The sequence below is a fragment of the Chiloscyllium plagiosum genome, unplaced genomic scaffold (assembly GCF_037043375.1).
Source record: "Chiloscyllium plagiosum isolate Xiang-an unplaced genomic scaffold, Cpla_swu_hap1 HiC_scaffold_43, whole genome shotgun sequence".
NCBI classification, from domain to species: Eukaryota; Metazoa; Chordata; class Chondrichthyes; order Orectolobiformes; family Hemiscylliidae; genus Chiloscyllium; species Chiloscyllium plagiosum.
In genome coordinates, this window is record NW_028270181.1 from 5276180 (window position 1) to 5292292 (window position 16113).

Here is a 16113-nt window from a genome sequence, read left to right on the forward strand (position 1 = left end):
ACTAACTGGAGTTCCATCCCTGTACTAACTGGGGTACCATTGCCCTAATAACTGGGGTTCCATTCCCGTACTAACTGGGGTTCCACTCCTGTATTAACTGGGGTTCCATTCCCTTACTAACTGGTGTTCCATTCCCGTACTAACTGGGGTTCCAACCCTGTACTAAGTGGGGTTCCATTCCTGTACTAACTGGGGTTCCATCCCTGTACTAACTGGGTTCCATTCCTGTACTAACTGGGTTCCATTCCTGTACTAACTGGGGTTCCAACCCTGTACTAACTGGGTTCCATTCCCGTACTAACTGGGGTTCCATCCCTGTACTAACTGGGGTTCCATTCCTGTACTAACTGCGGTTCCATTCCCGTACCAACTGGGTTCCATTCCTGTACTAACTGGGTTCCATTCCTGTACTAACTGGGGTTCCATTCCTGTACTAACTGGGTTCCAATCCTGTACTAACTGGGTTCCATTCCCGTACTAACTGGGGTTCCATTCCTGTACTAACTGGGTTCCATTCCCATACAAACTGGGGTTCCATTCCTGTACTAACTGGGTTCCAATCCTGTACTAACTGGGGTTCCATTCCCGTACTAACTGGGGTTCCATTCCCTTACTAACAGGGGTTCCATTCCCGTACTAACTGGGGTGCCATTCCTGTACTAACTGGGGTTCCACTCCCGGACTAACTGGGGTTCCATTCCCGTACTAACTGGGGTTCCACTCCCGTACTATCTGGGATTCCACTCCTGTACTAACTGGGATTCCTCTCCTGTACAAACTGGGGTTCCACTCCTGTACTAATTGGGGTTCGATTCCCATACTAACTGGGGTTCCACTCCTGTACTAACTGGGGTTCCATTCCCGTACTAACTGGGGTTCCAATCCTGTACTAACTGGGGTTCCATTCCCGTACTAACTGGGGCTCCACTCCTGTACTAACTGGGGTTCCATTCCCGTACTAACTGGGGTTCCACTCCTGTACTAACTGGGATTCCACTCCTGTACTAACTGCGGTTCCATTCCCGTACTGTCTCGGTTCCATTCCCATACTAACTGGGGTTCCATTCCTGGACTAACTGGGTTCCATTCCTGTACTAACTGGGTTCCACTCCTGTACTAACTGGGGTTCCATTCCCGTACTAACTGGGGTTCCAATCCTGTACTAACTGGGTTCCATTCCCGTACTAACTGGGGTTCAATTCCTGTACTAACTGGGTTCCATTCCCGTACTAACTGGGGTTCCATTCCCGTACTAACTGGGGTTCCATTCCTGTATTTACTGGGTTCCATCCCGTACTAACTGGGGTTCAATTCCTGTACTAACTGGGTTCCATTCCCGTACTAACTGGGGTTCCATTCCTGTACTCACGTTCCATCCCGGGACAAAATGGGGTTCCATTCCTGTACGAAGTGGGGTTCCATTCCTGTACTAACTGGGGTTCCATTCCCGTACTAATTGGGGTTCCATTCCCATACTAATTGGGGTTCCATTCCCGTACTAACTGGATTCCATTCCTGTACTAACTGGGGTTCCATTCCCGTTCTAACTGGGGTTCCATTCCCGTACTAACTGGGGTTCCATTCTTGTACTAACTGCGTTCCATTCCCGTACTAACTGGGGTTCCATTCCCGTACTAACTGGGTTCCATTCCCGTACTAACTGGGGATCCATTCCCGTACTAACTGGGATTCCATTCCCATACTAACTGGGGTTCCATTCCCGTACTAACTGGGTTCCATTCCCGTACTAACTGGGGTTCCATTCCCGTACTAACTGGGGTTCCATTCTTGTACTAACTGCGTTCCATTCCCGTACTAACTGGGGTTCCATTCCCGTACTAACTGCGTTCCATTCCCGTACTAACTGGGGTTCCATTCCCGTACTAACTGGGTTCCATTCCCGTACTAACTGGGGTTCCATTCCCGTACTAACTGGGATTCCATTCCCATACTAACTGGGGTTCCATTCCCGTACTAACTGGGGTTCCATTCCCGTACTATCTGGGGTTCCATTCTTGTACTAACTGCGTTCCATTCCCGTACTAACTGGGGTTCCATTCCCGTACTAACTGGGTTCCATTCCCGTACTAACTGGGGTTCCATTCCCGTACTAACTGGGATTCCATTCCCATACTAACTGGGGTTCCATTCCCGTACTAACTGGGTTCCATTCCCGTACTAACTGGGATTCCATTCCCATACTAACTGGGGTTCCAATCCTGTACTAACTGTGTTGCCATTCCCGTACCAACTGGGTTCCATTCCTGTACTAACTGGGTTCCATTCCTGTACTAACTGGGGTTCCATTCCTGTACTAACTGGGTTCCAATCCTGTACTAACTGGGGTTCCATTCCTGTACTAACTGGGTTCCATTCCCGTACAAACTGGGGTTCCATTCCTGTACTAACTGGGTTCCAATCCTGTACTAACTGGGGTTCCATTCCCGTACTAACTGGGGTTCCATTCCCTTACTAACTGGGGTTCCATTCCCGTACTAACTGGGGTGCCATTCCTGTACTAACTGGGCTTCCACTCCCGGACTAACTGGGGTTCCATTCCCGTACTAACTGGGGTTCCACTCCCGTACTATCTGGGATTCCACTCCTGTACTAACTGGGGTTCCTCTCCTGTACAAACTGGGGTTCCACTCCTGTACTAACTGGGGTTCGATTCCCATACTAACTGGGGTTCCATTCCCGTACTAACTGGGGTTCCACTCCTGTACTAACTGGGGTTCCATTCCCGTACTAACTGGGGTTCCACTCCTGTACTAACTGGGATTCCACTCCTGTACTAACTGGGGTTCCATTCCCGTACTAACTGGGGTTCCAATCCTGTACTAACTGGGTTCCATTCCCGTACTAACTGGGGTTCAATTCCTGTACTAACTGGGTTCCATTCCCGTACTAACTGGGGTTCCATTCCCGTACTAACTGGGGTTCCATTCCCGTACTAACTGGGGTTCCATTCCTGTATTTACTGGGTTCCATCCCGTACTAACTGGGGTTCAATTCCTGCACTAACTGGGTTCCATTCCCGTACTAACTGGGGTTCCATTCCTGTACTAACGTTCCATCCCGGGACAAAATGGGGTTCCATTCCTGTACGAAGTGGGGTTCCATTCCTGTACTAACTGGGGTTCCATTCCCGTACTAATTGGGGTTCCATTCCCATACTAATTGGGGTTCCATTCCCGTACTAACTGGATTCCATTCCTGTACTAACTGGGGTTCCATTCCCGTACTAACTGGGGTTCCATTCCTGTACTAACTGCGTTCCATTCCCGTACTAACTGGGGTTCCATTCCCGTACTAACTGGGTTCCATTCCCGTACTAACTGGGGTTCCATTCCCGTACTAACTGGGATTCCATTCCCATACTAACTGGGGTTCCATTCCCGTACTAACTGGGTTCCATTCCCATACTAACTGGGGTTCCAATCCTGTACTAACTGTGTTGCCATTCCCGTACTAACTGGGGTTCCATCCCTGTACTAACTGGGTTCCATTCCCGAACTGACTGGGGTTCCATTCCCGTACCAACTGGGGTTTCATCCCTATCCTAACTGGGGTTCCATTCCTGTACTAACTGCGGTTCCATTCCCGTACCAACTGGGTTCCATTCCTGTACTAACTGGGTTCCATTCCTGTACTAACTGGGGTTCCATTCCTGTACTAACTGGGTTCCAATCCTGTACTAACTGGGGTTCCATTCCCGTACTAACTGGGGTTCCATTCCTGTAATAACTGGGTTCCATTCCCGTACAAACTGGGGTTCCATTCCTGTACTAACTGGGGTTCCATTCCTGTACTAACTGGGTTCCATTCCCGTACAAACTGGGGTTCGATTCCTGTACTAACTGGGTTCCAATCCTGTACTAACTGGGGTTCCATTCCCGTACTAAGTGGGGTTCCATTCCCATACTAACTGGGGTTCCATTCCCGTACAAACTGGGGTTCCATTCCCGTACTAACTTGGGTTCCATTCCCGTACTAACTGGGACTCCATCCCGGTACTAACTGGGGTGCCATTCCTGTACTAATTGGGGTTCCACTCCCGGACTAACTGGGGTTCCACTCCCGTACTAACTGGGATTCCACTCCTGTACTAACTGGGGTTCCTCTCCTGTACAAACTGGGGTTCCACTCCTGTACTAACTGGGGTTCCATTCCCGTACTAACTGGGGTTCCATTCCCATACTAACTGGGGTTCCACTCCTGTACTAACTGGGGTTCCATTCCCGTACTAACTGGGGTTCCACTCCTGTACTAACTGGGATTCCACTCCTGGACTAACTGTGGTTCCATTCCTGTACTAACTGGGGTTCCACTCCTGTACTAACTGGGTTTCCACTCCTGTACTAACTGGGGTTCCTCTCCTGTACTAACTGGGGTTCCATTCCCGTACTAACTGGGGTTCCACTCCTGCACTAACTGGGATTCCACTCCTGTACTAACTGGGGTTCCTCTCCTGTACTAACTGGGGTTCCACTCCTGTACTAACTGGGGTTCCATTCCCGTACTAACTGGGGTTCCATTCCTGTACTAACTGGGATTCCACTCCTGTACTAACTGGGGTTCCATTCCCGTACTAACTGGGATTCCACTCCTGTACTAACTGGGGTTCCATCCCTGTACTAACTGCGGTTCCATTCCCGTACTAACTGGGGTTCCATTCCTGTACTAACTGGGATTCCACTCCTGTACTAACTGGGGTTCCATTCCTGTACTAACTGGGATTCCACTCCTGTACTAACTGGGGTTCCATCCCTGTACTAACTGCGGTTCCATTCCCGTACTAACTGGGGTTCATTCCTGTACTACCTGGTATTCCACTCCTGTACTAACTGGGGTTCCATTCACGTACTAACTGGGGTTCCATTCCCGTACTGTCTGGGTTCCATTCCCATACTAACTGGGGTTCCATTCCCGTACTAACTGGGGTTCCATTCCCGTACTAACTGGGATTCCATTCCCATACTAACTGGGGTTCCACTCCTGTACTAACTGGGATTCCTCTCCTGTACAAACTGGGGTTCCACTCCTGTACTAATTGGGGTTCGATTCCCATACTAACTGGGGTTCCACTCCTGTACTAACTGGGGTTCCATTCCCGTACTAACTGGGGTTCCAATCCTGTACTAACTGGGGTTCCATTCCCGTACTAACTGGGGCTCCACTCCTGTACTAACTGGGGTTCCATTCCCGTACTAACTGGGGTTCCACTCCTGTACTAACTGGGATTCCACTCCTGTACTAACTGCGGTTCCATTCCCGTACTGTCTCGGTTCCATTCCCATACTAACTGGGGTTCCATTCCTGGACTAACTGGGTTCCATTCCTGTACTAACTGGGTTCCACTCCTGTACTAACTGGGGTTCCATTCCCGTACTAACTGGGGTTCCAATCCTGTACTAACTGGGTTCCATTCCCGTACTAACTGGGGTTCAATTCCTGTACTAACTGGGTTCCATTCCCGTACTAACTGGGGTTCCATTCCCGTACTAACTGGGGTTCCATTCCTGTATTTACTGGGTTCCATCCCGTACTAACTGGGGTTCAATTCCTGTACTAACTGGGTTCCATTCCCGTACTAACTGGGGTTCCATTCCTGTACTCACGTTCCATCCCGGGACAAAATGGGGTTCCATTCCTGTACGAAGTGGGGTTCCATTCCTGTACTAACTGGGGTTCCATTCCCGTACTAATTGGGGTTCCATTCCCATACTAATTGGGGTTCCATTCCCGTACTAACTGGATTCCATTCCTGTACTAACTGGGGTTCCATTCCCGTTCTAACTGGGGTTCCATTCCCGTACTAACTGGGGTTCCATTCTTGTACTAACTGCGTTCCATTCCCGTACTAACTGGGGTTCCATTCCCGTACTAACTGGGTTCCATTCCCGTACTAACTGGGGTTCCATTCCCGTACTAACTGGGATTCCATTCCCATACTAACTGGGGTTCCATTCCCGTACTAACTGGGTTCCATTCCCGTACTAACTGGGGTTCCATTCCCGTACTAACTGGGGTTCCATTCTTGTACTAACTGCGTTCCATTCCCGTACTAACTGGGGTTCCATTCCCGTACTAACTGCGTTCCATTCCCGTACTAACTGGGGTTCCATTCCCGTACTAACTGGGTTCCATTCCCGTACTAACTGGGGTTCCATTCCCGTACTAACTGGGATTCCATTCCCATACTAACTGGGGTTCCATTCCCGTACTAACTGGGGTTCCATTCCCGTACTAACTGGGGTTCCATTCTTGTACTAACTGCGTTCCATTCCCGTACTAACTGGGGTTCCATTCCCGTACTAACTGGGTTCCATTCCCGTACTAACTGGGGTTCCATTCCCGTACTAACTGGGATTCCATTCCCATACTAACTGGGGTTCCATTCCCGTACTAACTGGGTTCCATTCCCGTACTAACTGGGATTCCATTCCCATACTAACTGGGGTTCCAATCCTGTACTAACTGTGTTGCCATTCCCGTACCAACTGGGTTCCATTCCTGTACTAACTGGGTTCCATTCCTGTACTAACTGGGGTTCCATTCCTGTACTAACTGGGTTCCAATCCTGTACTAACTGGGGTTCCATTCCTGTACTAACTGGGTTCCATTCCCGTACAAACTGGGGTTCCATTCCTGTACTAACTGGGTTCCAATCCTGTACTAACTGGGGTTCCATTCCCGTACTAACTGGGGTTCCATTCCCTTACTAACTGGGGTTCCATTCCCGTACTAACTGGGGTGCCATTCCTGTACTAACTGGGCTTCCACTCCCGGACTAACTGGGGTTCCATTCCCGTACTAACTGGGGTTCCACTCCCGTACTATCTGGGATTCCACTCCTGTACTAACTGGGGTTCCTCTCCTGTACAAACTGGGGTTCCACTCCTGTACTAACTGGGGTTCGATTCCCATACTAACTGGGGTTCCATTCCCGTACTAACTGGGGTTCCACTCCTGTACTAACTGGGGTTCCATTCCCGTACTAACTGGGGTTCCACTCCTGTACTAACTGGGATTCCACTCCTGTACTAACTGGGGTTCCATTCCCGTACTAACTGGGGTTCCAATCCTGTACTAACTGGGTTCAATTCCCGTACTAACTGGGGTTCAATTCCTGTACTAACTGGGTTCCATTCCCGTACTAACTGGGGTTCCATTCCCGTACTAACTGGGGTTCCATTCCCGTACTAACTGGGGTTCCATTCCTGTATTTACTGGGTTCCATCCCGTACTAACTGGGGTTCAATTCCTGCACTAACTGGGTTCCATTCCCGTACTAACTGGGGTTCCATTCCTGTACTAACGTTCCATCCCGGGACAAAATGGGGTTCCATTCCTGTACGAAGTGGGGTTCCATTCCTGTACTAACTGGGGTTCCATTCCCGTACTAATTGGGGTTCCATTCCCATACTAATTGGGGTTCCATTCCCGTACTAACTGGATTCCATTCCTGTACTAACTGGGGTTCCATTCCCGTACTAACTGGGGTTCCATTCCTGTACTAACTGCGTTCCATTCCCGTACTAACTGGGGTTCCATTCCCGTACTAACTGGGTTCCATTCCCGTACTAACTGGGGTTCCATTCCCGTACTAACTGGGATTCCATTCCCATACTAACTGGGGTTCCATTCCCGTACTAACTGGGTTCCATTCCCATACTAACTGGGGTTCCAATCCTGTACTAACTGTGTTGCCATTCCCGTACTAACTGGGGTTCCATCCCTGTACTAACTGGGTTCCATTCCCGAACTGACTGGGGTTCCATTCCCGTACCAACTGGGGTTTCATCCCTATCCTAACTGGGGTTCCATTCCTGTACTAACTGCGGTTCCATTCCCGTACCAACTGGGTTCCATTCCTGTACTAACTGGGTTCCATTCCTGTACTAACTGGGGTTCCATTCCTGTACTAACTGGGTTCCAATCCTGTACTAACTGGGGTTCCATTCCCGTACTAACTGGGGTTCCATTCCTGTAATAACTGGGTTCCATTCCCGTACAAACTGGGGTTCCATTCCTGTACTAACTGGGGTTCCATTCCTGTACTAACTGGGTTCCATTCCCGTACAAACTGGGGTTCGATTCCTGTACTAACTGGGTTCCAATCCTGTACTAACTGGGGTTCCATTCCCGTACTAAGTGGGGTTCCATTCCCATACTAACTGGGGTTCCATTCCCGTACAAACTGGGGTTCCATTCCCGTACTAACTTGGGTTCCATTCCCGTACTAACTGGGACTCCATCCCGGTACTAACTGGGGTGCCATTCCTGTACTAATTGGGGTTCCACTCCCGGACTAACTGGGGTTCCACTCCCGTACTAACTGGGATTCCACTCCTGTACTAACTGGGGTTCCTCTCCTGTACAAACTGGGGTTCCACTCCTGTACTAACTGGGGTTCCATTCCCGTACTAACTGGGGTTCCATTCCCATACTAACTGGGGTTCCACTCCTGTACTAACTGGGGTTCCATTCCCGTACTAACTGGGGTTCCACTCCTGTACTAACTGGGATTCCACTCCTGGACTAACTGTGGTTCCATTCCTGTACTAACTGGGGTTCCACTCCTGTACTAACTGGGTTTCCACTCCTGTACTAACTGGGGTTCCTCTCCTGTACTAACTGGGGTTCCATTCCCGTACTAACTGGGGTTCCACTCCTGCACTAACTGGGATTCCACTCCTGTACTAACTGGGGTTCCTCTCCTGTACTAACTGGGGTTCCACTCCTGTACTAACTGGGGTTCCATTCCCGTACTAACTGGGGTTCCATTCCTGTACTAACTGGGATTCCACTCCTGTACTAACTGGGGTTCCATTCCCGTACTAACTGGGATTCCACTCCTGTACTAACTGGGGTTCCATCCCTGTACTAACTGCGGTTCCATTCCCGTACTAACTGGGGTTCCATTCCTGTACTAACTGGGATTCCACTCCTGTACTAACTGGGGTTCCATTCCTGTACTAACTGGGATTCCACTCCTGTACTAACTGGGGTTCCATCCCTGTACTAACTGCGGTTCCATTCCCGTACTAACTGGGGTTCATTCCTGTACTACCTGGTATTCCACTCCTGTACTAACTGGGGTTCCATTCACGTACTAACTGGGGTTCCATTCCCGTACTGTCTGGGTTCCATTCCCATACTAACTGGTGTTCCATTCCCGTACTAACTGGGGTTCCATTCCCGTACTAACTGGGGTTCCATTCCTGTACTAACTGGGTTCCATTCCCGTACTAACTGGGGTTCCATTCCCGTACTAACTGGGTTCCATTCCCGTACTAACTGGTGTTCCATTCCCGTACTAACTGGGATTCCATTCCCATAATAACTGGGGTTCCATTCCCGTACTAACTGGGTTCCATTCCCATACTAACTGGGGTTCCAATCCTGTACTAACAGTGTTGCCATTCCCGTACTAACTGGGGTTCCATCCCTGTACTAACTGGGGTTCCATTCCCGTACTAACTGGGGTTCCATTCCCGTACTAACTGGGTTCCATTCCCATACTAACTGGGGTTCCAATCCTGTACTAACAGTGTTGCCATTCCCGTACTAACTGGGGTTCCATCCCTGTACTAACTGGGTTCCATTCCCGAACTGACTGGGGTTCCATTCCCGTACCAACTGGGGTTTCATTCCTATACTAACTGGGGTTCCATTCCCGTACTAACTGGGGTTCCATTCCTGGACTAACTGGGTTCCATTCCTGTACTAACTGGGTTCCATTCCCGTACTAACTGGGGTTCCATTCCTGGACTAATTGGGTTCTATTCCTGTACTAACTGGGTTCCATTCCCGTACTAACTGGGTTCCATTCCCGCACTAACTGGGATTCCATTCCCATACTAACTGGGGTTCCATTCCCGTACTAACTGGGTTCCATTCCCGTACTAACTGGGTTCCATTCCCGTACTAACTGGGGCTCCATACCCGTACTAACTGGGATTCCATTCCTGTACTAACTGGGATTCCATTCCCGTACTAACTGGGTTCCATTCCCGTAATAACTGGGGTTCCATTCCCGTACTAATTGGGGTTCCATTCCCGTACTAACTATGGTTCCATTCCTGTACTAACTGGGGTTGCATCCCTGTACTAACTGGGGTTTCATTCCCGTACTAACTGGGGTTCCATCCCGGTACTAACTGGGGTTCCATTCCTGTACTAACTGGCGTTCCATTCCCGTACTAGCTGGGGTTCCACTCGTGTATTAACTGGGGTTGCATCCCTGTAATAACTGGGGTTACATTCCCGTACTAAATGGGGTTCCACTCCTGTACTAACTGGGGTTCCATTCCCGTACTAACTGGGGTTCCATTCCTGTACTAACTGGAGTTCCATCCCTGTACTAACTGGGGTACCATTGCCCTAATAACTGGGGTTCCATTCCCGTACTAACTGGGGTTCCACTCCTGTATTAACTGGGGTTCCATTCCCTTACTAACTGGTGTTCCATTCCCGTACTAACTGGGGTTCCAACCCTGTACTAAGTGGGGTTCCATTCCTGTACTAACTGGGGTTCCATCCCTGTACTAACTGGGTTCCATTCCTGTACTAACTGGGTTCCATTCCTGTACTAACTGGGGTTCCAACCCTGTACTAACTGGGTTCCATTCCCGTACTAACTGGGGTTCCATCCCTGTACTAACTGGGGTTCCATTCCTGTACTAACTGCGGTTCCATTCCCGTACCAACTGGGTTCCATTCCTGTACTAACTGGGTTCCATTCCTGTACTAACTGGGGTTCCATTCCTGTACTAACTGAGTTCCAATCCTGTACTAACTGGGTTCCATTCCCGTACTAACTGGGGTTCCATTCCTGTACTAACTGGGTTCCATTCCCATACAAACTGGGGTTCCATTCCTGTACTAACTGGGTTCCAATCCTGTACTAACTGGGGTTCCATTCCCGTACTAACTGGGGTTCCATTCCCTTACTAACTGGGGTTCCATTCCCGTACTAACTGGGGTGCCATTCCTGTACTAACTGGGGTTCCACTCCCGGACTAACTGGGGTTCCATTCCCGTACTAACTGGGGTTCCACTCCCGTACTATCTGGGATTCCACTCCTGTACTAACTGGGATTCCTCTCCTGTACAAACTGGGGTTCCACTCCTGTACTAATTGGGGTTCGATTCCCATACTAACTGGGGTTCCACTCCTGTACTAACTGGGGTTCCATTCCCGTACTAACTGGGGTTCCAATCCTGTACTAACTGGGGTTCCATTCCCGTACTAACTGGGGCTCCACTCCTGTACTAACTGGGGTTCCATTCCCGTACTAACTGGGGTTCCACTCCTGTACTAACTGGGATTCCACTCCTGTACTAACTGCGGTTCCATTCCCGTACTGTCTCGGGTCCATTCCCATACTAACTGGGGTTCCATTCCTGGACTAACTGGGTTCCATTCCTGTACTAACTGGGTTCCACTCCTGTACTAACTGGGGTTCCATTCCCGTACTAACTGGGGTTCCAATCCTGTACTAACTGGGTTCCATTCCCGTACTAACTGGGGTTCAATTCCTGTACTAACTGGGTTCCATTCCCGTACTAACTGGGGTTCCATTCCCGTACTAACAGGGGTTCCATTCCTGTATTTACTGGGTTCCATCCCGTACTAACTGGGGTTCAATTCCTGTACTAACTGGGTTCCATTCCCGTACTAACTGGGGTTCCATTCCTGTACTCACGTTCCATCCCGGGACAAAATGGGGTTCCATTCCTGTACGAAGTGGGGTTCCATTCCTGTACTAACTGGGGTTCCATTCCCGTACTAATTGGGGTTCCATTCCCATACTAATTGGGGTTCCATTCCCGTACTAACTGGATTCCATTCCTGTACTAACTGGGGTTCCATTCCCGTTCTAACTGGGGTTCCATTCCCGTACTAACTGGGGTTCCATTCTTGTACTAACTGCGTTCCATTCCCGTACTAACTGGGGTTCCATTCCCGTACTAACTGGGTTCCATTCCCGTACTAACTGGGGTTCCATTCCCGTACTAACTGGGATTCCATTCCCATACTAACTGGGGTTCCATTCCCGTACTAACTGGGTTCCATTCCCGTACTAACTGGGGTTCCATTCCCGTACTAACTGGGGTTCCATTCTTGTACTAACTGCGTTCCATTCCCGTACTAACTGGGGTTCCATTCCCGTACTAACTGCGTTCCATTCCCGTACTAACTGGGGTTCCATTCCCGTACTAACTGGGTTCCATTCCCGTACTAACTGGGGTTCCATTCCCGTACTAACTGGGATTCCATTCCCATACTAACTGGGGTTCCATTCCCGTACTAACTGGGGTTCCATTCCCGTACTAACTGGGGTTCCATTCTTGTACTAACTGCGTTCCATTCCCGTACTAACTGGGGTTCCATTCCCGTACTAACTGGGTTCCATTCCCGTACTAACTGGGGTTCCATTCCCGTACTAACTGGGATTCCATTCCCATACTAACTGGGGTTCCATTCCCGTACTAACTGGGTTCCATTCCCGTACTAACTGGGATTCCATTCCCATACTAACTGGGGTTCCAATCCTGTACTAACTGTGTTGCCATTCCCGTACTAACTGGGGTTCCATCCCTGTACTAACTGGGGTTCCATTCCCGAACTGACTGGGGTTCCATTCCCGTACCAACTGGGGTTTCATCCCTATCCTAACTGGGGTTCCATTCCCGTACTTACTGGGGTTCCATTCCTGTGCTAACTTGGTTCCATTCCCGTACTAACCGGGTTTCCATTCCCGTACTAACTGGGGTTCCATTCCTGGACTAACTGGGTTCCATTCCTGTACTAACTGGGTTCCACTCCTGTATTAACTGGGGTTCCATCCCTGTACTAACTGGGGTTCCATTCCTGAACTAACTGGGTTCCATTCCCGTACTAACTGTAGTACCATTCCTGTACTAATTGGGTTCCATTCCTGTACTAACTGGGGTTCCATTCCTGTACTAACTGGGTTCCATTTCCGTACTAACTGGGGTTCCATTCCTGTACTAATTGGGTTCCATTCCTGTACTAACTGGGGTTCCATTCCTGTACTAACTGGGTTCCATTCCTGTACTAACTGGGTTCCATTTCCGTACTAACTGGGGTTTCCATTCCTGTACTAACTGGGTTCCATTCCTGTACTAATTGGGTTCCATTCCTGTACTAACTGGGTTCCATTCCTGTACTAATTGGGTTCCATTCCTGTACTAACTGGGTTCCATTCCTGTACTAACTAGGGTTCCATTCCTGTACTAACTGGGTTCCATTCCTGTACTAACTGGGGTTCCACTCCTGTATTAACTGGGGTTCCATTCCCCTACTAACTGGGGTTCCATTCCTGAACTAACTGGGTTCCATTCCCGTACTAACTGTAGTACCATTCCTGTACTAATTGGGTTCCATTCCTGTACTAACTGGGGTTCCATTCCTGTACTAACTGGGTTCCATTTCCGTACTAACTGGGGTTCCATTCCTGTACTAACTGGGTTTCCATTCCTGTACTAACTGGGTTCCATTCCTGTACTAACTGGGTTCCATTTCCGTACTAACTGGGGTTCCATTCCTGTACTAACTGGGTTTCCATTCCTGTACTAACTGGGTTCCATTCCCGTACTAACTGGGTTCCATTCCCGTACTAACTGGGGTTCCATTCCCGTACTAACTGGGGTTCCATTCCTGGACTAACTGGGTTCCATTCCTGTACTAACTGGGGTTCCACTCCTGTATTAACTGGGGTTCCATTCCCCTACTAACTGGGGTTCCATTCCTGTACTAATTGGGTTGCATTCCTGTACTAACTGGGGTTCCAGTCCTGTACTAATTGGGTTCCATTCCTGTACTAACTGGGGTTCCATTCCCGTACTAATTGGGGTTCCATTCCCATACTAATTGGGGTTCCATTCCCGTACTAACTGGATTCCATTCCTGTACTAACTGCGGTTCCATTCCCGTTCTAACTGGGGTTCCATTCCCGTACTAACTGGGGTTCCATTCTTGTACTAACTGCGTTCCATTCCCGTACTAACTGGGGTTCCATTCCCGTACTAACTGGGTTCCATTCCCGTACTAACTGGGGTTCCATTCCCGTACTAACTGGGATTCCATTCCCATACTAACTGGGGTTCCATTCCCGTACTAACTGGGTTCCATTCCCGTACTAACTGGGGTTCCATTCCCGTACTAACTGGGGTTCCATTCCCGTACTAACTGGGGTTCCATTCTTGTACTAACTGCGTTCCATTCCCGTACTAACTGGGGTTCCATTCCCGTACTAACTGCGTTCCATTCCCGTACTAACTGGGGTTCCATTCCCGTACTAACTGGGTTCCATTCCCGTACTAACTGGGGTTCCATTCCCGTACTAACTGGGATTCCATTCCCATACTAACTGGGGTTCCATTCCCGTACTAACTGGGGTTCCATTCCCGTACTAACTGGGGTTCCATTCTTGTACTAACTGCGTTCCATTCCCGTACTAACCGGGTTTCCATTCCCGTACTAACTGGGGTTCCATTTCTGTACTAACTGGGTTCCATTCCTGTACTAACTGGGTTCCACTCCTGTATTAACTGGGGTTCCATCCCTGTACTAACTGGGGTTCCATTCCTGAACTAACTGGGTTCCATTCCCGTACTAACTGTAGTACCATTCCTGTACTAATTGGGTTCCATTCCTGTACTAACTGGGGTTCCATTCCTGTACTAACTGGGTTCCATTTCCGTACTAACTGGGGTTCCATTCCTGTACTAATTGGGTTCCATTCCTGTACTAACTGGGGTTCCATTCCTGTACTAACTGGGTTCCATTCCTGTACTAACTGGGTTCCATTTCCGTACTAACTGGGGTTTCCATTCCTGTACTAACTGGGTTCCATTCCTGTACTAATTGGGTTCCATTCCTGTACTAACTGGGTTCCATTCCTGTACTAATTGGGTTCCATTCCTGTACTAACTGGGTTCCATTCCTGTACTAACTAGGGTTCCATTCCTGTACTAACTGGGTTCCATTCCTGTACTAACTGGGGTTCCACTCCTGTATTAACTGGGGTTCCATTCCCCTACTAACTGGGGTTCCATTCCTGAACTAACTGGGTTCCATTCCCGTACTAACTGTAGTACCATTCCTGTACTAATTGGGTTCCATTCCTGTACTAACTGGGGTTCCATTCCTGTACTAACTGGGTTCCATTTCCGTACTAACTGGGGTTCCATTCCTGTACTAACTGGGTTTCCATTCCTGTACTAACTGGGTTCCATTCCTGTACAAACTGGGTTCCATTTCCGTACTAACTGGGGTTCCATTCCTGTACTAACTGGGTTTCCATTCCTGTACTAACTGGGTTCCATTCCCGTACTAACTGGGTTCCATTCCCGTACTAACTGGGGTTCCATTCCCGTACTAACTGGGGTTCCATTCCTGGACTAACTGGGTTCCATTCCTGTACTAACTGGGGTTCCACTCCTGTATTAACTGGGGTTCCATTCCCCTACTAACTGGGGTTCCATTCCTGTACTAATTGGGTTGCATTCCTGTACTAACTGGGGTTCCAGTCCTGTACTAATTGGGTTCCATTCCTGTACTAACTGGGTTCCATTCCCGTACTAACTGGGGTTCCATTCCCGTACTAACTGGGATTCCATTCCCATACTAACTGGGCATCCATTCCCGTACTAACTGGGGTTCCATTCCTGTACTAACTGAGTTGCAATTCCCGTACTAACTGGGGTTCCATCCCTGTATTAACTGGGGTTCAATTCCTGTACTAACTGGGTTCCATTCCTGTATTAACTGGGTTCCACCCCTACTAACTGGGGTTCAATTCCTGTACTAACTGGGGTTCCATTCTCGTACTAACTGGGTTCCATTCCCGTACTAACTGGGGTTCCATTCCCGTACTAACTGGGTTCCATTCCCGTACTAACTGGGTTCCATCCCTGTACTAACTGGGGTTTCATTCCTATCCTAACTGGGGTTCCATTCCCGTACTTACTGGGGTTCCATTCCTGTACTAACTGGGTTCCATTCCCGTACTAACTGGGGTTCCATTCCCGTACTAACTGGGTTCCATTCCCGTACTAACTGGGGTTCCATTCCCG